The 23774-nt window shown below is 40.8% G+C and overlaps 11 non-coding genes across 11 annotated transcripts; 9 read left to right on the top strand and 2 right to left on the bottom strand.

Moving 5' to 3' along the window:
* The first annotated feature begins 304 nt into the window (after positions 1-304).
* trnaq-cug (transfer RNA glutamine (anticodon CUG)) lies at positions 305-376 on the top strand. The gene has a single exon. It is a non-coding gene; the product is annotated as a tRNA-Gln (tRNA).
* A 978-nt stretch (positions 377-1354) lies between these two features.
* Positions 1355-1426, top strand: trnaq-uug (transfer RNA glutamine (anticodon UUG)). Its single transcript has one exon. It is a non-coding gene; the product is annotated as a tRNA-Gln (tRNA).
* Positions 1427-6241: 4815 nt separating this feature from the next.
* Positions 6242-6313, top strand: trnaa-ugc (transfer RNA alanine (anticodon UGC)). Its single transcript has one exon. It is a non-coding gene; the product is annotated as a tRNA-Ala (tRNA).
* An 88-nt stretch (positions 6314-6401) lies between these two features.
* trnaa-ugc (transfer RNA alanine (anticodon UGC)) lies at positions 6402-6473 on the top strand. Its single transcript has one exon. It is a non-coding gene; the product is annotated as a tRNA-Ala (tRNA).
* Positions 6474-10067: 3594 nt separating this feature from the next.
* trnaa-cgc (transfer RNA alanine (anticodon CGC)) lies at positions 10068-10139 on the top strand. The gene has a single exon. It is a non-coding gene; the product is annotated as a tRNA-Ala (tRNA).
* A 96-nt stretch (positions 10140-10235) lies between these two features.
* On the top strand, positions 10236-10309 carry trnaa-ugc (transfer RNA alanine (anticodon UGC)). The gene has a single exon. It is a non-coding gene; the product is annotated as a tRNA-Ala (tRNA).
* A 7379-nt stretch (positions 10310-17688) lies between these two features.
* Positions 17689-17761, top strand: trnak-cuu (transfer RNA lysine (anticodon CUU)). The gene has a single exon. It is a non-coding gene; the product is annotated as a tRNA-Lys (tRNA).
* A 1173-nt stretch (positions 17762-18934) lies between these two features.
* trnaq-cug (transfer RNA glutamine (anticodon CUG)) lies at positions 18935-19006 on the top strand. The gene has a single exon. It is a non-coding gene; the product is annotated as a tRNA-Gln (tRNA).
* A 3198-nt stretch (positions 19007-22204) lies between these two features.
* trnak-cuu (transfer RNA lysine (anticodon CUU)) lies at positions 22205-22277 on the top strand. Its single transcript has one exon. It is a non-coding gene; the product is annotated as a tRNA-Lys (tRNA).
* A 215-nt stretch (positions 22278-22492) lies between these two features.
* Positions 22493-22566, bottom strand: trnan-guu (transfer RNA asparagine (anticodon GUU)). The gene has a single exon. It is a non-coding gene; the product is annotated as a tRNA-Asn (tRNA).
* Positions 22567-22797: 231 nt separating this feature from the next.
* trnai-aau (transfer RNA isoleucine (anticodon AAU)) lies at positions 22798-22871 on the bottom strand. Its single transcript has one exon. It is a non-coding gene; the product is annotated as a tRNA-Ile (tRNA).
* Positions 22872-23774: the final 903 nt, after the last annotated feature.

The following is a 23774-nucleotide window of genomic DNA, read 5'->3' as shown; positions in this document are numbered from 1 at the left end:
ACACTATCTGGTGCACTATGTAGTACACATTAATGTGTTTGTGACGCGAACTGTTAGTTTAGTAGCTCAGTTACCAGCTCCTAAAAGTTCTGTTATCACCCATATACTTTGCTGTGTGCGAGAGGGTTTTTAGCTTTTTTTGTAGCTCCCTGAAATGAGTTTTTGCAACTTGGGATGTCTGACATGTTAACTTCCATCTATCCATCCAGCTCAAATACCATAAACACTACATAAAACATGTGGAGTTAATGGTGTAATTATTAACCTTTGTGCTCAATTCTTCATTACAAAACATTTCTTTTGTGGTTCCATGGTGTAATGGTTAGCACTCTGGACTCTGAATCCAGCAATCCGAGTTCAAATCTCGGTGGAACCTGGCTTTATTTAGGTAAAAACACAGTTATCAATGATGAGAAGACAATAGTGTTCCACATATGACTGCTCTAGGGCCAGTGATAGCTCAGTGGTTAAGGTACTGGACTAGTAAACAGAAGGTTGCCGGTTCAAGCCCCGCCACCACCAAGTTGCCACTGTTGGGTCCCTGAGCAAGGCCCTTAACCCTCAATTGCTCATTGTGTAAGTCGCTTTGGATAAAAGCGTTTGCTAAATGCTGAAAATGTAAAATGTAAATGCTCTATGCCAAATTAGAACACAAAGTGGCAAGTCATTGTTTACAGCGCCATCTACCGACCTACTGCGTCTTGAACTTACTGCAATTTTTCAACAGTGGAACTTTTTGTTGTGATTTTGATACTTGGGTGGCAATGTTTAACTAAAATTACTTTTATTTAGTGTTTAAAACATCTAAATTACCTCATTTTTTTCAATTGATTTCAGTCAATTATATCAATCACGTAAGTTTAAATCACTTGAGATGTTCAAGTCTGAAGTTGTGTATTTTTGCTTTATTTACTTAGCAAATGGTGAATCATTACGTTTAGTTTTCATGGTGTCAGGGTTCCATGGTGTAATGGTTAGCACTCTGGACTCTGAATCCTGCGATCTGAGTTCACATCTCGGTGGGACCTTACTGCTTTTATTTGGGGCCCGGTGTGAGGTCCAAGATTGAGAAACCTTAGCAGTTTCAGGATGGTAGCATTCAGCTCATGTGCAGTACAACAGAGCATCACAATTGCTTGTGCTAGTTTAGAGTCACCTTAAATGACATGTTCATTTCCATCCATTCATCCAGCTTTAATATCATAATAGCACTAGTAGTGTTATAGTGTTCCACATGTGACTGCTCCATCCCAAAATATAATCGCTAATCATTGTTTACAGCGCCATCTAACAGCCAACTTGCTCTTAAATGACTAATTATTAACTTTTGGGCTTAAGTAAGACCTCACTGTGTGGTTCCTTGGTGTAATGTTTAGCACTCTGGACTTTGAATCCAGTGATCCGAGTTCAAATCTCGGTGGAACCTGGTTTTATTTAGGTAAAAACACTGTTATCAATGCTGAGTAGAGAATAGTGTTCCACATATGACTGCTCTATGCTGAATTGTAGTACCAAAAGACAAAACATTGTTTACAGCGCCATCTACCGGCCAACTGGGTCCTAAACTTAACTCAGTGCAGTTTTCCAACAGTGGCATAGTTTGTTTTTTTGATACTTGGGTGGCAATGTTTAACTAAAATTACTTTTATTTACTGCCTAAAACTTCTAAAATACCTCAGAATTATATCAATCACGTACGTTTAAAAATCTGAGATGTAAAAGTAAAGTCTGAAGTGTTAACATGTTAACTTCCATCTATCCATCCAGCTTAAATACCATAAACACTACATATAAAACATGTGGAGTAAAACAGTATCAAACATATAAATATAAAACATGTGGAGCTATTCTTACTACAGTAAAACACACTGAACTGACTTTTAAAGTGAAGTTCAAAATGTTGTACAGAGATCGTTCCCATCTAGTGGTGCTAGATAAATTACAGCTTGTTACTTGGGTACAGATTTGTGACATTATTATTAAATTGTTGTTGTTGTGTTTGTTGTTATTTTTTAACTGTTCATGTTTTTAAGTGTAAAACCATAAACAGCACCGTCTATGAATAAATGAATCACCTTGAGATTTTTGTTTACGTGAACAATGTCTGAAATCTGACGAGCTTGATTAGTTTGTAATATGTGTTAAGATGATGAATGAACCTAAACACTTGATTTAAAATTTTACGTTTTTATTTATTTATTTTAGTTTCAATACAACGTGACACCGGCAAGATAAAGAAAGCAAAAATAAAGTGTCCCAAGTGTTTTTGTAACATGTTGTAGACCTGCAGTGGCTACTGTTTTTGGTATACAGGAAAGAAAAGTCTGAATGCAGGTGAAAATGTTATTTGGCAACCAGCACTGTGTAAATATTGGACAGAACACATGATGGGTTATTTTAACTTGTTGGGTTGTGCAGTTTAACCATTGTGCTGGATTAAATAAATGTAAGAAAATACAGCATTAAAGCATAATCTCAATAAAATAGGCTACAATTTAACACTATAATATAATACAATACAGCGACAGTAAGTCTGTGTCTGTTTCTGTTACTTATTCTGAATTGTGTTTGTTTGTAAACTGTGAATTAGTTCTTAATCTGGTCGTGATGTTAGTGAATTAAACCTACATCTCTCTGATGCTCTGATCGATGAGCTGTCTGTTCTGACATGTTGCTTAAGCCCGGCTAGCTCAGTCGGTAGAGCATGAGACTCTTAATCTCAGGGTCGTAAGTTCGAGCCCCATGTTGGGCGAGTGTCTTCGTTTAACATCTACTGAAACCAAAAGAAAGTTCTTCCACTTTGTACAGTCGGTTTCCGGTGATTATCAGGAGAATATTCGTGCTTGTATTATTGTTGTTTACTGGATGTTATCAGTTACTTATTTCCACTATTCTGTGGGACTACACATTGTTGTTGTGTCTCATATCCGTTTGATCAACAGGCAGGTTGGGCAATAAAAGGCACTCGTCCCTGGGTGGGCTTGAACCACCAACCTTTCGGTTAACAGCCGAACACGCTAACCAATTGCACCACAGAGACTCACGCACAGATGTTTCATTGGATGGTGCACACGAGTCACATGACTTGCTTACGTTTACAGAAGTGTAATTAAGTTTGGCAAATTGAAATAATGGCATGTTTCTGACCTGAATGTGAGGGGCATTAAAAAGATCTCACACTTGTCAGAGACAACGTTTTGGACGTTTGGATCCACACCTGGATTAAGCCAAGATTCTGTGATTATCATCATACACGTTTTCTGTATAGATGTTTGTGATGTTAAACTTAGTCTCAGTTCATCCATCATTTGAAAGTGACCTGACGTTCATGACAAACAGACTCGGTAGCGGTGGTCTGTAAGGAGCTCTTTAGCCTTGCTAAGATACCGGACCGGCATCTTCGTTTTTGTCGTCTCTCCCTCCATTGTCTTCATCGCCTTCTGTTGTGTGTGGTCTCAAGTTCGTCTCGGCTGTAGGAGAGGAGACTTAATGAGTGAATTCAGTTTAAATAATAATTTAAAAAACTTACCCATGATGATTTACCAGGTCGTTTGTTACAGTTTCCTTTCCAGTCGTACCTCCAGAAAAACCAAAACACTTAATCTGTAAAAGAAAGACACGTGCATGAATGTGATGAGGTTCTAAGATCTCTGAATATAATCCTGATCATTTCTAATGAACCCAAATGTAATTCATACTGCACATTCACTGCACTATACTGCACACCCAACATACTGACACTCACTGTTACCCTTATACTGCACCTCTATCTGTTACTGCACCACAGTCAGTATACATACTGTAACCAAACGTATTCAGACACTTTACACCACACACACCACACACACACACACACACACACACACACACACACACTCACACACTCAGTACCAGGGTGTTTCATGGTATGGGGGTGTGTCAGTACCAGGGTGTGTCATGGTATGGGGGGGTGTCAGTACCAGGGTGTGTCATGGTATGGGGGTGTGTCAGTACAAGGGTGTGTCATGGTATGGGGGTGTGTCAGTACCAGGGTGTGTCATGGCATAGGTTGTGTCAGTACCAGTACCAGGGTGTGTCATAGTATGGGGGTGTGTCAGTACCAGGGTGTGTCACACACACACTTATACCTAGGGTACCCCATTACCCCCAAGACATGAGGAGAACATGCAAACCCTTCAGAAGCCGTCCCACAGTGGAAATCAAGTCAGTATATGTGCAGTCACATAAATCCAGTCATGCCCATATATGGTAAAGGTAAATTCACTCTGCTCTCTTCGAACGCTGTGACATCACAATGTGGACCTGTGCTCTTCAGGAGCAGCATTTTGATTTTCTCCTCATTTACGATGGCTGCTTCTCTGAGAGAGGTTTCTGCGTGTGCTGTGTTGCGGGGCGCCTCCCCGGGCGTCCTCCGGGGGCGACCCGGGTCACGGGGGAGGTGCGGAGGCAGAGGAAGCGCTCCTGATGGAGGGGTTTCTGTTTAAGAGGACCAGGAGTGTGTTTAAAACCTGGAACAGGTCTGTAAACTGATGCTTAGTGTTTATATTAGGATTTATACACTCAATATTATATATATATATAAACGATGCGTTTGATCTCTGCAGGCGGTGGTTCATCATACACAACAATCAGCTTCTCTACAAGAAGAGCTTTAAGGTAGGTCACATGACTTTACATGATCTAAATCAGCTCTCTCCTGGACCCATAATGCACCCTCATCTTTTGGGCGCATCACAGCAGAGGTCGACTTCTGTGCCGGGCTGTGTCCCAAACCGCCCCGTCATGTTTAAGTCTGGGACGATTTCACCGGCGTTTTTATAATCGACTGTATAAATAAGAAGGTTTTACGTTCTATTCCCCCAGCGTGACTTCACGGTACTGGCGGAAGACCTGCAGCGCTGTTCGGTCCAGAGCTGCGAGGACGCCGGGCGACGCTTCTGCTTCCGGGTGGTCACGCACACAAGGTAAGTCCAGATCTATTATCATTAGAGATAGACAGACAGATGATCAATAGACAGACAGACAGGTAGATAGACAGACTATTTATCTATCTGTCTATCCATCTGTCTGTCTGAATGTCTGTCTATCTTTCTGTTTATCTATCTACTCAAACTGTCTATCTGTCTGCATCCTATATAATCTGTATCTATCACCGTGTGTGTACAGGAGCTGTACGTTCCAGGCCGACTGTGAGGCAGGTAGACGGGCGTGGATCAGCGCCATTCAGAACCTGACTGAGAGAGAAGAAGAAACAGTCGAGAGTGAGGTGAATTATCATTACCACTATACTCCGGGAGGGGAGGGGTTCAGTTCTCGTCTCTGTAACACCAGTTTAATCCGTCTAAATCAGCAGGAATCAGACGGGTACGAGAATGATTCAGAATCAGGGTCACACCCACTTTAATGATTAAAGCTAGCATGGCTGAGAGTCAGGTGAGCATGTTCTGTGTATCAGGACTTTCTAACCTGAGTAATTTAATCACTGAAAGTAAGAATACCACCCTGTTCTTCTACCATCTTTAATTCTGGCTTCATTTCACCTAATGAACGTGGCATCATCTTTATAAATGGTTACAATCAATTTTATCAATACAATTTTGTCAATTTTGTCAATAAAAAAGGGAACTGCTGTGTAATTTAGTAAATTCTTGCACTGCACATGGCAGAGGACTAAAAGAAATTAAGACCATGTAGAATAAAAGTATTAGGAAAGTATGAGGTTAAAAGCATCAGCTTTTATTTATTCTTAAAAGAAAAATACATGAACCTCAGTCCTCTCACACGAAGATCTGTTCTGCTCATCAACAGTAAAGCTCTCCATCGTTTCTGTGTGGCAGCTCCATAACTGAAGGGCTGTCAGTGTAGAATCGGGTATGTGGGTATATGCCCTGCCCTTGTACACTGGCCGGTTAGCTCAGTTGGTTAGTGCGTGGTGCTAATGACGCCAAGGTTGCCGGTTCGATCCCCGTATGGGCCACACCCATTTTTGGACTTAAACTAACAAACAAGTGAGGTCAATAGTACCTGCTAGTTAGAGAAGGCCAGAGAAGGCTGGCCAAAAGTGACCAAACCCCTGGCCCTTTTGCTCAATTAGTTAGGTAAAGATTAAAACAGACAAGGGTGAAAGCAGGTTAAAAGCTTGTTAACTGAGTGTTTAATGTATTTTCCTGCACATGGTTCTGCTTCTCTTTTTGCAAAGACTCTCGTACCCGTTGGAGGTTTACCCTGAGAAGCACAAGTCGGGGATTTAGCTCAGTGGTAGAGCGCATGCTTTGCATGTATGAGATCCTGGGTTCAAGCCCCAGCATCTCCAGTCAAAAGCGTTTTACCATGTCTTGCCTCGTGGTCTTATTCTCTACAATAGAGCTATCGAGCCACAGCAATCCTGCTGTGTCACAAAAGGGGATGTAGCTCAGTGGTAGAGTGCATGCTTTGCGTGTATGAGGTCCAGGGTTCAATCCCCTGCATCCTGTTGTTACTTTTGCACAGGGACATTTTTCAGTGTGTGACCTTTCTTTGCTGTGCTACCACTGCCATGGGCAAGGCGTGGCTCTCGTAAACCAAAGCTCACGGCTCATTCCCAGAGTGTGTCTTATTCGTACTTTGTTTTTAATGTCACAGACAAAACGCTCCTTAAAACATACACTTGGCCGTTAAAGACCCAATCACAAGTTTTTTCTTTTGTAAACTTCACCTGACTGAAACGGCTATAGGACAGCACAAGAGAATTTAATACATCAAAGCTGTAATTGCACAGCAGCATCTTACTGCTACACAGGGATTGTAACTCAGATTAAGCCATTTAAATATCCGGGTAGTTGTTTCAGACCCTGTTAGAACATCAAGTTCTTTTGAAGAAAATCTTGCTGCTCAGATCTTCTACTCCAGTGTCGTTTACTGAATATGAGAAAACAAGCCTTTGAATTCTTAAGTGTACACTGGGAGAGACTTAAACACACACACACACTTATAATGAGTCTTCCAATTTATTAGGTATATGAAGCAGGCTTATTTAGTCTGTGTCTGCGTGAGAAATGTGAGCCTATGCCTAAACTTAGTTGAATTTTAATGGTGAGATAGCCCAAAGCTAAGTTAATGGTTAGGGAGCTGGGATTAGAGAACACACAAAAAACCTATATAAATACTGTAGGTGCTATGGTTAAAGGCTAAGCACCACCTAATATTGAAGTTTTAAACACATACAGTGTATCACAAAAGTGAGTACACCCCTCACATTTCTGCAAATATTTTATTATATCTTTTCATGGGACAACACTATAGAAATAAAACTTGAATATAACTTAGAGTAGTCAGTGTACAACTTGTATAGCAGTGTAGATTTACTGTCTTCTGAAAATAACTCAACACACAGCCATTAATGTCTAAATAGCTGCAACATAAGTGAGTACACCCCACAGTGAACATGTCCAAATTGTGCCCAAAGTGTCAATATTTTGTGTGACCACCATTATTATCCAGCACTGCCTTAACCCTCCTGGGCATGGAATTCACCAGAGCTGCACAGGTTGCTACTGGAATCCTCTTCCACTCCTCCATGATGACATCACGGAGCTGGTGGATCTTAGACACCATGATTCCCTCCAGTTTTCGAAGGGAGGGGATCATGCTCTGTTTCAGAATGTCACAGTACATGTTGGAATTCATGTTTCCCTCAATGAACTGCAGCTCCCCAGTGCCAGCAACACTCATGCAGCCCAAGACCATGATGCTACCACCACCATGCTTGACTGTAGGCAAGATACAGTTGTCTTGGTACTTCTCACCAGGGCGCCGCCACACATGCTGGACACCATCTGAGCCAAACAAGCTTATCTTGGTCTCGTCAGACCACATGGCATTCCAGTAATCCATGTTCTTGGACTGCTTGTCTTCAGCAAACTGTTTGCGGGCTTTCTTGTGCGTCAGCTTCCTTCTGGGATGACGTCCATGCAGACCGAGTTGATGCAGTGTGCGGTGTATGGTCTGAGCACTGACAGGCTGACCTCCCACGTCTTCAACCTCTGCAGCAATGCTGGCAGCACTCATGTGTCTATTTTTTAAAGCCAACCTCTGGATATGACGCCGAACACGTGGACTCAACTTCTTTGGTCGACCCTGGCGAAGCCTGTTCCGAGTGGAACCTGTCCTGGAAAACCGCTGTATGACCTTGGCCACCATGCTGTAGCTCAGTTTCAGGGTGTTAGCAATCTTCTTATAGCCCAGGCCATCTTTGTGGAGAGCAACAATTCTATTTCTCACATCCTCAGAGAGTTCTTTGCCATGAGGTGCCATGTTGAATATCCAGTGGCCAGTATGAGAGAATTGTACCCAAAACACCAAATTTAACAGCCATGCTCCCCATTTACACCTGGGACCTTGACACATGACACCAGGGAGGGACAACGACACATTTGGGCACAATTTGGACATGTTCACTGTGGGGTGTACTCACTTATGTTGCCAGCTATTTAGACATTAATGGCTGTGTGTTGAGTTATTTTCAGAAGACAGTAAATCTACACTGCTGTACAAGCTGTACACTGACTACTCTAAGTTATATCCAAGTTTCATGTCTATAGTGTTGTCCCATGAAAAGATATAATGAAATATTTGCAGAAATGTGAGGGGTGTACTCACTTTTGTGATACACTGTTAAATCTGCAATCCCTCACTTGACAGAGACTAGAGATTCTTGCTCCTGGTTCTGCTTCTCTTTTTGCAAAGACTCTCGTACTCGTTGGAGGTTTACAGTGGTGTATAGTAACGAAGTAATAATACTTCGTTACAGTACTTAAGTAGTTTTTTGGAGTATCTGTACTTTACTGGAGTATAAAAAAATTCGGCAACTTTCACTTTTACTCCACTACATTTCCTAAAGAAATTGTGTACTTTTACTCCGATACATTTGCTGTATGCGAATTTGTTACTCGTTATTACAAGATAAAACGACAAGAATTTTTTAGCTAAATAATGTGAGGTGTGACAGACTGCAGCAGGTTTGGCGAATCTGCGCTTGTAAATTACATCAGCGGTTAAACACATTAATGCGCAGATGCAAACGTTTTGTAAAAGCGCATCGTTCACTCAAAGATACGGAATAATCGGCATTTCAGAATCTCCCCGTCTAACACACTGATGTAAGTTAGGAATGATTAACAAAGTAAAGCCACAGCACCATTGTTTTTATTATTATTATTATTAGCATTAACATTGTTCAGATATTTAGCTACCGATTACATTCGAACCACAAATAAAACGTTTCACTACATTAGTTTGTAATTAATTCAGTGCAGACATGATGTGTCCCATCATTTTTAAAAACTCACCTACAGACAAATATTTCCTCAGATAACTTCTGTATCACTGTCAAGCTGGCGTTCTGCTTGTTACTCTTGGACTTTAAGAATGTGCTCAGCTTCCAGTTGTTACTTTTGCACAAGAACATTTTTTCAACTTTCTGCCAGCTACCTGGAGAGGTAAGGCGTCGGTCTCGTAAACCGAAGATCACGGGTTCAATCCCCGTTCGTGCCTTTAACATGCATGCTCTTGTTTTAAAACATGACCAATATGCTCTAGTTCACATTCCCTCTAGGCTAATTTAAGAAACACAACTTATTTCCTATTTTCCCTTGCAGGTCTTATTTACCACATTAATGCTGTGCTTCCACACCAGCACATTTCCTCTACATAGGGATGGCAGCTTAGAGGTACTGCATGCCGTGCCTGTATGAGCTCCAGAGTGTCACATCCCTTGAAATATCCAGGTACTTAGTCAGACTCAATCACAAGCCTGTTTTAAACTTCACCCAGCTGACTGAGCAAAGGTACAGGAGTTTCTATTGGCTTGCATGACATGATGGAGCTTGTTAACCGAGTGTTTAATGTCTTTTGTAGCCAACCGGTTGAGAGAGCCAGTTCTTAACCGCTACCACAGAAGACTATGCAAGTGTGCTGTTAAATCTGCAATCCCTCACTTGATAGAGGTTAGAGATTCTTGCTCCTCTTTCTGCTTCTCTTTTTGCAAAGACTCTCGTACCTGTTGGAGGTTTACCCTAAAAGCACAAGTAGGGGATGTAGCTCAATGGTAGAGCGTGTGCTTCGCATGTATAAGGTCCTGGGTTCAAGCCCCAGCATCTCCATTCAGTAGCTTTTTAATTAGGGACCATGTCTTTCCTGTCGGTCTTATTCTCTACAATAGCGCTATCGAGCCACAGCAATCCTGCCACGTTACAAAAGGGGATGTAGCTCAGTGGTAGAGTGCATGCTTTGCATGTATGAGGTCCAGGGTTCAATCCCCTGCATCCAGTTGTTACTTTTGCACAGGGACATATTTCAGTGTGTGACCTTTCTTTGCTGTGCTGCCATGGCCATGGGCTAAGGCGTCGCTCTCGTAAACCAAATCTCACAGCTCATTCACAGAGTGTGTCTTATTCGTGCTTTGTTTTTAATGTCACAGACAAAATGCTCCTTGAAACATACACTTGGCTATTAAAGACCCAATCACAAGTTTTTTTCTTTTGTAAACTTCACCTGACTGAAAGATCAACGGCTATAGGACAGCACAAGAGAACTTAATACATCAAAGCTGTAATTCCACAGCAGCATCTTACTGCTACACAGGGATTGTAGCTTAGATTAAACCGTTCAAATATCCGGGTGGTTGTTCCAGACCCTGTTAGAACATCAAGTTCTTTTGAAGAAAATCTTGCTGCTCAGATCTTCTACTCCAGTGTCGTTTACTGAATATGAGAAAACACTTATAATAAGTCTTCCAATTTATTAGGTATATAAGCAGGCTTATATAGTCTGTGTCTGCGTGAGAAATGTGAGCCTATGCCTAAACTTAGTTGAATTTTAATGGTGAGATAGCTCGAAACTAAGTTAATGGTTAGGGAGCTGGGATTAGAGAACACACAAAAAACCTATATAAATACAGTGGGGCCAAAAAGTATTTAGTCAGCCACTGATTGTGCAGGTTCTCCTGCTTAGAAAGATGAGAGAGGTCTGTAATTTTCATCATAGGTACACTTCAACTATGAGAGACAAAATGAGAAAAAAAACATCCAGGAAATCACATTGTAGGATTTTTAAAGAATTTATTTGTAAATTATGGTGGAAAATAAGTATTTGGTCAATAACAAAAGTTCAACTCAATACTTTGTAACATGACCTTTGTTGGCAATGACAGAGGTCAAACGTTTCCTGTAAGTCTTCACCAGGTTTGCACACACTGTAGCTGGTATTTTCGCCCATTCCTCCATGCAGATCTCCTCTAGAGCAGTGATGTTTTGGGGCTGTCGCTGGGCAACACGGACTCCACAAATTTTCTATGGGGTTGAGGTCTGGAGACTGGCTAGGCCACTCCAGGACCTTGAAATGCTTTTTACGGAGCCACTCCTTCGTTGCCCGAGCGGTGTGTTTGGGATCATTGTCATGCTGGAAGACCCAGCCACGTTCCATCTTCAATGCTCTCACTGATGGAAGGAGGTTTTGGCTTAAAATCTCACGATACATGGCCCCGTTCATTCTTCCCTTAACACGGATCAGTCGTCCTGTCCCCTTTGCAGAAAAACAGCCCCAAAGCATGATGTTTCCACCCCCATGCTTCACAGTAGGTATGGTGTTCTTGGGTTCTTCTTCTTCCTCCAAATACGACGAGTTGAATTTTTACCAAAAAGTTCCATTTTGGTTTCATCTGACCACATGATATTCTCCCAATCCTCTTCTGGATCATCCATAAGCTCTCTGGCAAACTTCAGACGGGCCTGGACATGTACTGGCTTGAGCAGGGGGACACGCCTGGCACTGCAGGATTGGAGTCCCTCTCGGTGTAGTGTGTTACTGATGGTAGCCTTTGTTACTTTGGTCCCAGCTCTCTGCAGGTCATTCATCAGGTCCCTCTGTGTAGTTCTGGGATTTTTGCTCACCGTTCTCATGATCATTTTGACCCCACGGGATGAGATCTTGACCCCAAGGGAGATTATCAATGGTCTTGTATGTCTTCCATTTTCTTACAATTGCTCCCACAGTTGATTTATTCACACCAACCTGCTTGCCTATTGTAGATTCACTCTTCCCAGCCTGGTGCAGGTCTTCCTGGTGTCCTTCGACAGCTCTTTGGTCTTGGCCATGGTTGAGTTTGGAGTCTGACTGTTTGAGGCTGTGGACAGGTGTCTTTTATACAGATAACGAGGTCAAACAGGTGCCATTAATACAGGTAATGAGTGGAGGACAGAAGAGCTTCTTAAAGAAGAAGTTACAGGTCTGTGAGAGCCAGAAATCTTGCTTGTTTGTGGGTGACCAAATACTTATTTTCCACCATAATTTACAAATAAATTCTTTAAAAATCCTACAATGTGATTTCCTGGATTTTTTTTTTCTCATTTTGTCTCTCATAGTTGAAGTGTACCTATGATGAAAATTACAGACCTCTCTCATCTTTCTAAGTAGGAGAACTTGCACAATCAGTGGCTGACTAAATACTTTTTGACCCCACTGTAGCTTTTTCTGTACATGCAGTAGTGGAGTATCATTTTAATTTCTCCTCTGAATGCGCTGGTGTTTTTCAAGACGACTTCAGTCACAGTAACTTCTGTGTGACCGTACTGGTGTCTATTAAAAATGCTGCTTCCAGTCAAATTTCATCCGCACTATAAGCAGCAATATGGGTCATCCTCTTATGTGAATGCGCTGGTGTGGTGTACTTAAAGAATATTCCTTTCACTAAAGTTCTCCTCAGACAAGGAACGGTGATATGACTTCTCTCCTGTGTGAATGCGCTGGTGTTGTTGGAGAACATAATATGCAATAAAATACTTCCCACACTCTTAACAGTGATGTAGTTTTTCTATGTGAATACGCTGATGCCGTTTGAGATTCTTTTCATGAGCAAAATCTTTCCACTCTCTGAGCAGTGATACGGCTTCTCTCCTGTGTGAACACGCTGGTGTACTTTAAGGGCACTACTTTGAGTAAAACTCTTTCCACACTCCGTGCAGTTATACGGTGTCTTTCCTGTGTGAATACGCTGGTGGTTTAGCACTAGCTTGACTGAAAATCTGAGATTCTGAGGACAAACCCCTCCTTCTACACAACCATTAGAGCGCTATCTGTCCTCTTGTCATGCAAATGATTGCAGATAACACACTGTTCAGCCCACCCCCAACGTTTATCCCAGCAAACCTGTGAGTTACCTTTTCCTAAGTAATTCCACTACAGGCTGGAAAGTCTCAATACGGCTAGATTACATGTGCCACAAAGGTGGTGGGAAACTAAGCCTTGTTATGGTCTGACCAAACTCTGAACTTTGAATTTGTGATCTTGAACTTGTGATGTACAGGAGAAAAATGTACACGGGACAAAACGTAATGGGTTCTGAACATGTTTATTTAGCACAGGATGCGTTACAGTTGATTTTCTGAAAACCCTGTTAATTTTTCCCATTGGAAATCGCGCTTAGACCCAGGTTTCCAAATATGGGCATAATGAGGACTACAGAATGACGCACGACTTCAGTGGTCTATTGATCTAAGAAAGCAATAAATAAGCAAATAACTTATGAGTTTAATGCAAATAACTAATAAAGTATAAAATTTCCTGTCACACTTCAGATCTCGGACTAACTACAGAATTTCTTTATTAATTTCTATATGAAATTGAGAAACCAAGGACACTAATTAGTGCATTTTTTCTAAGTAGAATTTTTCTCTGTTCTTGCTTGATACCAAATTTTAGCAGCTTAACAGTCACACACAGCACACACCCTATATTTCTGCACTCTATTGTCTCTAAAGTCCCAATATGCGCCCCTGCATCAATGGTAAACCAGACCAATTGGCATTATCACCTTTTTGCACTCATGCATTTTATTCACAGATTTAAATATTACAAATCTTTAATGAGTTTAGTCCAAAAATGTTGGCCTGCTGCATATGTATTACACAGAAGTGCCATACCTGTTTACACATGTTTGTATGCCACCTAATATAAGCTCAAAACAGCTCTGATTTGCGAATACATCAGCATTACAAGACATCTGATATATCAGTCTGTTATCTGTTAGCAGGACATTACCAGCAGGAATTTCTACCTCTGTATGTTGTGAAATCAATTGCCGTATGGTGCATTCCAGTACCATGTATTAAACAGAAAAGCAATGCACACATTGTTTGAGCCATAAAGGTGTGCGTATAAATAAATATCTACGCTGCACATGATGTCCCTGGTACACTGTAAACCCTAATAAGTTGAGTTTACTCAAATAATTTGAGGCAATTCGTTGCCTCAAATGAATTAAGTTTTCGAAACTCAGTTTTTTAAGTAATGTGTAATACTGTATTGAGTTGAACAAACTCATGTCTTTAAGTTCAACAGACATATCATAAGTACCTGACACTCAAAATGTACTGCACCTGTAACTTAACTTTTTAAGTCAAATTAACTATTGCACAACTGATCTAACTTGCTTGTTTAAGTTTATTGCAATGATAAAGTTGTTGTCACTCATCAAAATATGCATATTATACTGGCTTTATACCCAAAATATTCTAAATTAAGAAGGCACTGATATTACAACTGCAAAAAAATCCAAATGACATCAAATCAATGGTATCAAATCTTATTTATTGGAAAAAAGCAGCACAAAACAGTTTCACAAAACTGTGTAAAAAAAGTGACAACATTTTGACAGCAACTCACAAAGCTCCAAGTTATGCAAATATAAATCTTAAAAACATTTGCTTGATTGCACACTATACTTAAACTTCAAACTTTAAAGTGGAAAACAAATCAATTCTGGTGAATAGTCCATCTGTTTCTCTGCATGCTTTGTTAGCCCCCTGTCATGCAGTTCTTCAATGGTCAGGACTCCCAGGACCACTACAGAGCAGGTATTATTTGGGTGGTGGATCAATCTCAGCACTGCAGTGACACTGACATGATGGTGGTGTGTTAGTGTGTGTTGTGCTGGTATGAGTGAGTCAGACACAGCAGCGCTGCTGGAGTTTTTAAACACCTCACTGTCACTGCTGGACTGAGAATAGTCCACCAACCAAAAACATCCAGCCAACAGTGCCCCATGGGCAGCGTCCTGTGACCGCTGATGAAGGTCTAGAAGATGACCGACTCAAACAGCAGCAATAGATGAGCGATCATCTCTGACTTTACATCTACAAGGTGGACCAACTAAGTGTTGTTGTGTCTAATGGAGTGGACAGTGAGTGGACACGGCATTTTAAAACTTCAGCAGTGCTGCTGTGTCTGACCCACTCATACCAGCACAACACACACTAACACACCACCACCATGTCAGTGTCACTGCAGTGCTGAGAATAATCCACCACCCAAATAATACCTGCTCTGTAGTGGTCCTGACCATTGAAGAACAGAGTGAAAGCAGTATGAAAGTATAAAAAAAGCATGTAGAGAAACAGATGGACTACAGTCAATAATTGTAGAACTACAAAGTGCTTTTATATGGTAAGTGGAGCTGATAAAATAGACAGTATGTGTAGAAACAAGCAGGTGCCCTCCTTCATCACACGCCACTATGAGGATCCCAGTAGCAATACTGCTGAACATCTGCTCTTCATCAGCATCCTAAAAAATGTCAAAACATTACACTTCAGTCATTCAAACACAATGCATTAAGTTACAAAATGTGGAAAATGCAAATAAAAAAGAAAGCTTTCTAAAATGTAATTTGACTTCTATTATTGCAAACAGAATGAAATTGTATGTTTTCTCTGGCCAACATAATTTTATTCATAAATATACATGAATTTCTGACATTCAGGCATGCAACATATTTAAAAAAAAAAAAAAAAAAAAAAAAAAAAGTTGACACCGGGCCATTTAGAGCTAGTAAAAAGGTAAAAATTTACTAATGAGGTGATTTGAAAGACGTGACTAATCATGATTTGGTACAAAAGCAACATCCAGGAAAGGTCTAGTCCTTCACAAAGCAAAGATAGGCAGATAATTGCCAGTTTAAGTTTACCCTCTACAGTGCATTAACATAATTAAAAGATTCCAAATTATGATTACAGTCACCTGTTCGCATCACCTGTTTCAAATCATATCATTATTTATTTTACCTCATTACTAGCCCTAAACTGCCCCATCCCAACTTTTTTAAAATGTGTTACAGTCCTAAATGGCAGAAATGGATGTACACGTATGAATTAAGTTGACCGGAGAAAAAAAAACATGACATCCAAGTCTGCAATAAAATTGTAGTAATCACACATTAAAAAAATCGGCCACAGTGCAAGGTTCAGTAAATTCACATTTCAGTGTTGAATGATAAACTACAAGATAGACAAACATGAATTAGCTAGTTGTTTAAACTGCCTTGCTATAAATCCACATGGAAATCTCGTAATATTATAAAGCAGACTACACAAGAATAGTTTAAAAAGGCACCCGAATATAACTGATGTACCAATTAAAATGGAACTTAGCTCCAAAATGTAACTGCAACACCAGTTAAGATTAACGGGTCGTCGAGATTCTAACCCGCTGGCTAGAATGCGTTTTTGAATGAGACACGTCTTGCTTGTCGTTAAAACTTGATTAAAATGACTGGACCAACGCATTTCTACAGATAATGTCTAGCAGTCATGTTAAATAAATACAAGCTTACTTTTCTCTGTGCGTGAGACTTCAACTTGGTATAGTGCGTCTAAACTTGGGAGTGAGGCGACATATGAATCACTCGGATGAATCGGTTGAATTAGATGGAACCGAGCACACAGTTTATTAAACGGACAAACACGAACAAACCGACTCAGAAAAATGAATTACATTTCTCAAGTAATCGCGAGCGCTATAGATTTAATTAACTGCATGTAAAATTATGTTTCCAAAACACCACTATTCAAGCTAACCTGATAAATATTGGCCAGTAAAATATTAATAGCTAACCGAGCTAGCAAATAAAGCAATACATAAAATACATTTGGTTGAGAAACCTTAACCAGTTCAGTCAAACCTCAGCAAAAGACAGAAAACTAGCTAGCTATTTTAACACTGCAGCTAATTTAGCTCCAACAGCTCTCTGGCTAGCTAGCTATCTTTTTAAAACTGTATGTTAATGCTTAGCCGATCAGTTTTTGAATATGAACTCAGAAAATGAACCAAAATACAAGTTTAAAAGGGAATACTTACTAAAAATGTGAAATGAAGTGAGGAAAATTTATATCTCCATCAGCCAACATGTCTTCACATCTCCAACATGAACAGTTTTCTTGGAATCAATCCCCGACATTTGGAAATGTTCTAGAACTCTGTGTTCACGTGACAGACAAGAAAGCTAAAACTTGGATTATTGAGTTAATTTTTCTTAAAACATTAAGTACACATGATCATTCGAAGAGAAAGTAGAAACTACTTATCAAGACTAAGTGATGTCCACTTTATGTAAGAAATTAAGTAATTTCAACTTAATTTTTTAAGTACATACAATGTTAGGGTTTACAGTGTATCCCCTTGGCCATATACAGTGGGGTCAAAAAGTATTTAGTCAGCCACTGATTGTGCAAGTTCTCCTACTTAGAAAGATGAGAGAGGTGAATTTTGTTTGTTTGTAAACTGTGAATTAGTTCTTAATCTGGTCGTGATGTTAGTGAATTAAACCTACATCTCTCTGATGTCTGATCGATGAGCTCTCTGTTCTGACCTGCTGCTTAAGCCTGGCTAGCTCAGTCGGTAGAGCATGAGACTCTTAATCTCAGGGTCGTGGGTTCGAGCCCCACGTTGGGTGAGTATCTTTATTTAACATCTACTGAAACCAAAAGGACGTTCTTCCACTTTGAACAGCTGGTCTCCAGTGACTTATCAGGTGGATATTTGTGCTTGTAGGACTGTTGTTTACTGGATGTTTTCAGTTACTTATTTCCACTATTCTGTGGAGCTACACATTATTGTTGTGTCTCATAGCCGTTTGATCAACAGGCAGGTTGTGCAATAAAAGACACTCGTCCCTGGGTGGGCTCGAACCACCAACCTTTAGGTTAACAGCCGAACGTGCTAACCGATTGCGCCACAGAGACGCAGGCACAGCTGTCTCACTGGACGGTACACACGGGTCACATGACTTGCTAACTTTTACAGCAGGGCAATTAAGTTTGGTAAATTAAAATAATCACATGTGTCTGACCTGAATGAGAGGGGCATTAAAACGACCTCACACTTGTCAGAGAAAACGTTTGAAGCTCAGGTCAATAGGATCTGCTAGTTAGAGAAGGATCACTTGTTTGTTAGTTTAAGTCCTAAAGTGGGTTTACAGCTCCATCTACCGGCCAACTGAGTCCTGAACTTGGTGCAATTTACCAACAGTGGAACGTTTTGTTGTGATTTTGATACCTGGGTAGCAATGTTTAACTAAAATTACTTTTATTTAGTGTTTAAAACTTCTAAATTACCTCAGTTTGTTCAATTGATTTCAGTCAATTATATCAATCACGTAAGTTTAAATCACTTGAGATGTAAAAGTAAAGTCTGAAGTTGTGTATTTTTGCTTTATTTACTTAGCAAATGGTGAATCATTACGTTTAGTTTTTGTGGTGTCAGGGTTTCATGGTGTAATGGTTAGCACTCTGGGCTCTGAATCCAGCGATCTGAGTTCAAATCTCGGTGGAACCTTACTGCTTTTATTTGGGGCCCGGTGTGAGGTCCAAGATTGAGAATCATTAGCAGTTTCAGGATGGTAGCATTCAGCGCATGTGCAGTACAACAGAGCATCGCAATTGCTTGTGCTAGTTTAGAGTCACCTTAAATGACATGTTAATTTCCATCCATTCATCCAGCTTGAATATCATAATACCACTAGTAGTGTTATAGTGTTCCACATCCCAAAATATAATCGCAAATCATTGTTTACAGCGCCATCAAACAGCCAACCTGCTCTTAAATGACTAATTATTCGCTTTTGTGTGGTTCCATGGTGTAATGGTTAGCACTCTGGACTCTGAATCCAGTGATCCGAGTTCAAATCTTGGTGGAACCTGGTTTTATTTAGGTAAAAACACTGTTATCAATGCTGAGTAGAGAATAGTGTTCCACATATGACTGCCCTATGCCGAATTGTAACACCAAAAGCAGTGGCGGCTGGTGCTAAAAAAAAAGCAAATAAAAAAACAAGCCTTTAAAAATAGCACTATTTGAACATGAATTTTGCCCTCCTTTCCTTCTGTCTTGCAAATTTCTCAATGACATTATGGTTAAAGTCAGTAATCTCAGTCACTAGTCTCTTCTCCATTGACAACATGGCCAATGCATTCAGCCTGTCCTGGGTCATAGAGTTTCTCAGAAAAGTTTTAATTCTTTTCAAGGTTGAGAAGCACCTTTCAGCTTCTGCTGTGGTCATGGGTGTGGTGATGAGGATCTTCAGGAGAGTGACAGTCTCTGAAAATACTTCAAGATTATTTTCCATAAACAGCTGGAATAGGCCCACAGCACCACAACAGGCTTTGAACTCTTCCCTGCTGTAGATAAGACTAAGCTCTGTCTTCAGCTTACCTTGATTGAGCACTGGATAGGCTTTTAAGGTGTTGCTCAGTGCATCTTCAGGAAATGCTGTCTTGTATTGTTCAAACTTGTCCCCCTGCAAGAGTGTGGCACTAACAAGGTGGTTTGTGAAGGAAAAGCGCTCACTGGTGTGTCCCAGTATGATATCACAGACCTAGAGAAGGATAAACATGAAAATTATGAAGTGATCATAATTTATTTATTTCACATCTAAATAGTTATTTTTCTATCACTGTTGAAATTTAGTCATAGATCAAGTCATAGAAATGAGTTTGCTGCCATTTTCAAGACAAAATGTGTTAAAGCATTTTTGGAACAGAATTTTTGTGGAACAGGTTTATAGAAAATTCAGGAACCAAATGTTATGAGAATTTGTTTTATTCCATATTACCCATATATTGCAGTACAGCAAGAATAATAACATATATTGCTGACAAGCATTACACCAGCATACACTGATCATTCATGCATAGCATAGAAACAGCTCTAAACAAATCTAATTGGACTGTGACTTCCACAACTCACCTCTGCAGCAATCCTTTCATGGTCTTCTACACTGAGTGTCCGACGCTTCTTTACTGGCTGACCGCTACCTTCACTGCTTTGTCCAACCATGGAATGGAGAGAATTTCTGCAAAGGAAAAAAATTACAATAACAATAATAATAACAATAATACTAATAAACAAAAGAGGAAAATGCACAACTATTACCTGATCTTTTGAATGTCCTGCTGGAACTGCTGAATGCTCTCCTTGATATAAACTGAATCTATGACCTTCTTCTGGAGTTTGGAATAGAGGAGGTCCACATGAGGCATGACATGGTGGAAAAGCTGCAGAAAGAACTTAAAATCCTGATCCTCCAGTAGCATGGCAAACGCACCTGCCTCTCTGACCGTAATGGGGTCAAAGTCACCAGAGTCTCGTATGCTTTCAAAACAGCGAATGAGGTCCTCTCTGTGTTCAAACACAGTATTGATGGTACGGCTGTGAAAGTTCCATCTGATATTGCTGGATGCTGGTAGTCTGTGCGCCACAACGTTATCAAGAATACTTGTGCGCTTGGGTGATCTGGAAAAAAAGCTGGCAAATACACCAAGGTTAGAAAAAAAAATTCTCACTTTGGTTATGTGAGAAGTAGCCTGCTGCGTTATCAGATTGAGCTGATGTGTGTAGAAGTGGATGTAGTGTGCATTTGGGTACATGTCTTGTATCTTCTTCTGAACACCTGCAGTGGCACCCCTCATCACGCTGGCTCCATCATATGCCTGGCAGATGAGCTTACCCTTTTGATCCTCAGGAAGGATAGTTGCAAGACGTTCTTTTAGGGCTGTAGCAATGGAATCAGCAGTGGCCGACTGCAAAGGGATGAACTCAAAAAATCTTTCCTGCACATTGTTTTTAGCATCAATATAGCGTAGTACAAGAACAAGCTGGCACTGCGTGGCAATATCCATGGTCTCATCTGCCTGGATTGAAAGAAAATCGCTTCCCTGGGCTTCTTTGATTATATGTTCCTTCAGAACAGACAACATACAGTCCAGTAGCTCATTCTGCACAGTTTTTGAAGTTCCCTTAAACACAGTGGCATTCTCAATGTGCTCTCTCAGCACTCCATCAAGAGAAGCAACAAAATCCACCAACCCTCGAAAAATTCCGGGATTATCTGAGCTCTTACTTTCATCATGGCCACGCAAGGCCAGCTCAAAGGCTCCACAAAATTTCACACAGTCTATTAATCTAGACAGGATGTGCTGATTTTTTGTCACCTCTTCATTGTGCCTTCTAACAGCAATCCTGTAACCTCCTGTAATCCTGTAACCTTCATCTTACAACTAACTTCATCTGCAACTAACTGTTTAACGTGAACCAAGCTGATGAACCGCAGCTGATTGATCAGTTAATGAGTGGACTCGGGGATTGTCCAATCACACGGCGTTTAAAAAAAATAAGCCAATAGTGACACACTTCTAATAAGAGTGGGTGTATACGGGGCGCAGAGAGCTGCGCCCTGTGGAAAATTGAAAACAACCATTTAAAGAGCAGCCTCAGACCACGTGCTTGCCAAAAGTTTATGCACGTACATAGACACTCGTTAGACCGGCGCCCCGCGCATGGGACGTGTGCACGATGTAAACAATTAAATACAAATATTTATTTATTTCAAAAATGCTATTATGACCATTAGATAAACAGTTAATTAGACAATTAGACAAACAGACTAATTAATTTCATAATTATTTTGCAGTATGTAATTTACTTATTTTAACATCTTAATAATTTGAAGGGGGGCGGTGCCCCTGCACCCCGTATTGGCCAGCCGCCACTGCATTTAGGGATGTGTAATGTGTCATTTTAGGACAGCCTATCTTATAAAACTTTTTTAAACTGTATAACCACTGAAGTTGGCATTAATTGTAAATTCTATAGACCAGCCTTCTATTCATCACTAACAAACACCAAACAACATCATACTGCAAATCTCATAACTCAACACAAGTCAAGGTAGTAGTTTATAAGTGACAGTAAGTCTGTGTCTGTTTCTGTTACTTATTCTGAATTGTGTTTGTTTGTAAACTGTGAATTAGTTCTTAATCTGGTCGTGATGTTAGTGAATTAAACCTACATCTCTCTGATGGTCTGACCGATGAGCTGTCTGTTCTTACATGCTGCTTAAGCCCGGCTAGCTCAGTCGGTAGAGCATGAGACTCTTAATCTCAGGGTCGTGGGTTCGAGCCCCACGTTGGGCGAGTATCTTCATTTAACATCTACAGAAACCAAAAGGACGTTCTTCCACTTTGGACAGCCGGTCTCCGGTGACTTATCAGGTGGATATTTGTGCTTGTAGGACTGTTGTTTACTGGATGTTTTCAGTTACTTATTTCCACTATTCTGTGCGACTACACATTGTTGTTGTGTCTCACATCCGTTTGATCAACAGGCAGGTTGTGCAATAAAAGGCACTCGTCCCTGGGTGGGCTCGAACCACCAACCTTTCGGTTAACAGCCGAACGCGCTAACCGATTGCGCCACAGAGACACACGCAGAGATGTTTCATTGGACAGTACAGATGAGTCACATGACTTGCTAACTTTTACAGAATGGCAATTAAGTTTGGTAAATTGAAATAATGGCATGTTTCTGACCTGAATGAGAGGGGCAGTAAAAAGATCTCACACTTGTCAGAGACAACGTCTGAAGCCCAGGTTAATAGGAACTGGTAGTTAGAGAAGGATCACTTGTTTGTTAGTTTAAGTCCAAAAGTGGGTGTGGCCCATACAGGGATCGAACCCGCGACCTTGGCGTTATTAGCACCACGCTCTAACCAACTGAGCTAACCAGCCAGTTTAGCTACACTCTTTATCTACACTCTTTAGATCTTTGTACATAATTCTACACTAACTCCATTCAAGCAGCTGCATAGCAGCACAAAAACCATTAGAGAGTCTGCACACTTTCAGTGAAGATCTGCAGAAATGAGCGGCTCCTAAACTGAATTTGGTTGTTATTGCACCAGAAATGCAGCAGTTTCGTGTTATTTTAATGATCCGAGATCTCCGTCCTATTTGAGACCATGCATTAATGCAGTAGGTCAGTATGCTCTCCACAGAGCAGTGGTAGAATGCCACCAAAAGCTCCATGTTCAGGTTGGTTTTCCTGAGTATTTTCAGGTGGTGTTTGTGGTCCAGGTGAGGTCCTCTATGATGTGGCTTCCCAGAAACTTGAAGCTGGAGAACTTGAAGCTCTTTCCACTTCTTCTCCTTTGATGTTTAAGGGAGTGAGGTTCTCATGGACATGCTGAAGATTTTACTGGTGGGCACAGTCTCTGAGTTCTCTTCCTGGGATCCCATCAGGCCCTGCAGCCTTTCTGACATTCACAGATCTAAGGGTTCGTCTGTACAGTAAGAGAGTGCTCACTGGTAGCTGGTGTGGTTACAGCAGCTGGATCCATCCCTTATGCCTCAAAGCGGGCAAAGAAATTATTTAGATCCTCTGCCAGCGAGACGCTGTTAGCTGTTTGAAGATCTTTGCTCTGCTCTGTATCCTCTAGTGATGTTGGAATAGACACAGCACCAGGTATTATATAGAAGCACACGCCCTCTCTGTGACTCTTACCGGAGTCTTTGTTTCTGTCTCTCTGGTGGATTGAGCAGCCTACTAATTCAATAGCTGCATCTGGCACATCTGGATTAAGCTAAGATTCTGTGATTATCATCATACACGTTTTCTGTATAGATGTTGGCGAT

Source organism: Trichomycterus rosablanca, chromosome 14 (assembly GCF_030014385.1).
Source record: "Trichomycterus rosablanca isolate fTriRos1 chromosome 14, fTriRos1.hap1, whole genome shotgun sequence".
Taxonomy (NCBI): domain Eukaryota; kingdom Metazoa; phylum Chordata; class Actinopteri; order Siluriformes; family Trichomycteridae; genus Trichomycterus; species Trichomycterus rosablanca.
This window is presented reverse-complemented; position numbering and strand designations above follow the sequence as displayed.